The sequence below is a fragment of the Nannospalax galili genome, unplaced genomic scaffold, assembly GCF_000622305.1.
Source record: "Nannospalax galili isolate Female #2095 unplaced genomic scaffold, S.galili_v1.0 scaffold1283, whole genome shotgun sequence".
In the NCBI taxonomy this organism is placed as follows: domain Eukaryota; kingdom Metazoa; phylum Chordata; class Mammalia; order Rodentia; family Spalacidae; genus Nannospalax; species Nannospalax galili.
This window is the reverse complement of record NW_008349841.1, coordinates 4769-7356: the sequence shown is the minus strand read 5'-3', so window position 1 is coordinate 7356 and position 2588 is coordinate 4769. Positions and strand designations below refer to the sequence as shown.

The 2588-nt window shown below is 43.9% G+C and overlaps 1 non-coding gene across 1 annotated transcript; it reads right to left on the bottom strand.

Moving 5' to 3' along the window:
- Positions 1 to 1896: 1896 nt before the first annotated feature.
- On the bottom strand, positions 1897 to 2019 carry LOC115072690. The gene has a single exon (XR_003851720.1). It is a non-coding gene; the product is annotated as a small nucleolar RNA SNORD22 (small nucleolar RNA).
- Positions 2020 to 2588: the final 569 nt, after the last annotated feature.

Sequence of the window (2588 nt, the reverse complement as noted above, 5' to 3'; positions counted from 1 at the left end):
CATTGTGCATACCATCCCCAGAGTTCAGGACAGGTAGAGAGGATGAATCAGACCTTAAGGAGACCTTGACTAAATTAACCCTAGAATCTGGTGCAGACTGGGTGACTCTCCTCCCTTTTGCCCTCCTGAGGGTTAGAAACTCCCCCTATATCCAGGGAATAACTCCTTTTGAGATTCTTTTTGGAAGACCCCCCCTCCCCTGGTCCCAAGATTAAAGTCAGAACTGTTGGCTGAAATATCTAATCATGTAATCCTCCAGTCTATTAGGGCATTACAGGCTGTGCAGGAGCACCTCCATCCCCTGATCCAACACGTGCATGAACATCCTCCAGCTACTCACATCCTCACCGACCTGGAAACATTGCCTGGATAAAATGACAACAGAAGGAGACATTGGCCCCTCGATGGAAAGGACCATTCACTGTGATCCTGATGACTCCCATGGCATGAAGGAGGATGGACTACGCACCTGGATTCATCACTGCTCTGGTCGGTCCCCTCTTAATCCTTATAGCATTGTTAACCTTTGGACTCTGTATCTTTAATGCTCTAGTCAAATTTGTTAAACAAAGGGTCTCCGCTGTACAACTGATGGTTATGAGGGCCCATTATAACCCCCTAGACAACATATATGAATCAATGGTTTGATTCAAAAAGATTTCCAAAAACAAAAGGGGGGGAATGAAGGAGAGTGCCCCTCAGACCCCCTCCCTCTGAGAAAAAGCTGCCTGCCACCTGACTCTGGAAATCCCCTTCATTGTTCAGACCTTTTCTGGTATCTGTTTATGATTTCTATGGAAATGGTCTGGGGCAGAAGAGAGAGAACATTCTACCCCAGGTAAGCTAGCCAATGGCAGTATACCTGATACATCTGTGTATGGTTTCAATGGAAATAATCTGGGGCAGAAGAGAAAGAATGTTCTGCTCCAGGTAAGATAGCCAATGGCTGTATAGGTAAAGTCTCTGGAAATCAGCCCTAGATTGTTCCAATCCTTTCTTGGTTATTCTGTGTATAGTTTCTATGGACATCCCCTGCTTTGTGGTTTTTGTGTTTTTTCTGCTTAAAAGCCCTGCGTTTTCACTGTTCAGTGTCACAGTACAGCTCCCGAGACTGTCTTTGTCCCTAGCCAGTTGGCCTCAATAAAGCACTTCTGTTTACTGAGACTCAGTGTCCGAGTAGTCAATTTAGGAAATTTTACAGACCCCTAACATTACAATATTGACAACGAATATGTTTTTAATTTGTGTTTTGTTTTGTTCAAGACAGGGTCTGTCTTCTTACATAGTCTAGCATGGCTTTGAACTCTCAATCTTCCTGTCTTGGTCTCCCAAGTGCTGAGATTACAGCAGTGAGCCACCATGCCTGGTGAATGAACACCTGTTTTCGTACTTTATATACATAGATATTATTTGAGGATATAGAACTGGAATTCCTGGGTTGAAGAATAAACATTTAAAATATTAAATGGGGGCTGGAGAGATGGCTCAATGGTTAAGAATGTTCTTATAAAAGACCCGGGTTAGAATCCCAGCACCCACATGGCAGCTAACAACTGTCCGTAACTCCAGTTCCAGGGGATCCGACAGCCTCTTCTGTCCTCCGAGGTCCTTGCACAAATTCACAGAGATCCACCTGTTTCTGCCTCATGGGTGCTGGGATTAAAGACATTTGCCACAATGCCTGGCTCATTTGTATATTCTGGAAGTAACTGATCAATCTGATTTTATTCCTTTTGTATTGCTCCCATTAAACTCATCACAATCTTATATTTCAGATTTTGTTCCATTTTTCCTGTTGTCCTTTGTTTTGAAGGCTATTTGAGGATTTTTTTGTTGTTTTTTTACTTATGTTTTAACAAGTGATGACGTTCTTCCCTTTCCCATGTAAAAGTTTTCATCCCTCAGATAGTTCCTTCTGGAACAAATTTTCCTCTTTTCTCCCAGCAAGCCCCAGTGGGTTCCCCTTTTCAGGCTCTGAGGCTAGGACAGGAAGTAAGATGTGACTATTTCTTCATGTAACTCAGGCTAACCTCATACCCTCTATATGTAGCAGAGGGTGACCTTGAATTTTTGATCCTCTTGTCTTTACCTCCTGAGTGCTGGATTACAGACAGGCACCACAACACCCAGTTTATGCAGCACTGGAGATGGAACTGAGGGCTCCCTGCTTGCTAGGCAAGCACTCTGCCAACTCAGCTGCATCCCCAGCTTTTGTTTGAAGTTTTTCTTCACTATATGCTCTCCTTTGTTTATTTGGATACAGTGCTTTTCCATTTGTCAGGTGCCTGTTACCTGTCTGCTGTGTGTCCCTCTACATTGTGACACTTTGCCTCCCCCAGCATCCCTTTGCTCCAGAAGAAAATGCTTTCATCTCCCTATCATCACTTGGGATTCAGGAATTCTGCAGTGAATTTGTGGGTTGTTCTTTGTTGTTGTTGCTGTTTGGTTGGTTTGGTTTGCTTTTTTTGAGATAGGGTTTCCTTGTAGCCCCAGCTGGCCTAAAACTCACTATGTAGATCAGGCTGGCCTTGAACTCACAGAGATATGCCTGCCTCTGCTGGGATTAAAGGCATGTACCACCACACCTG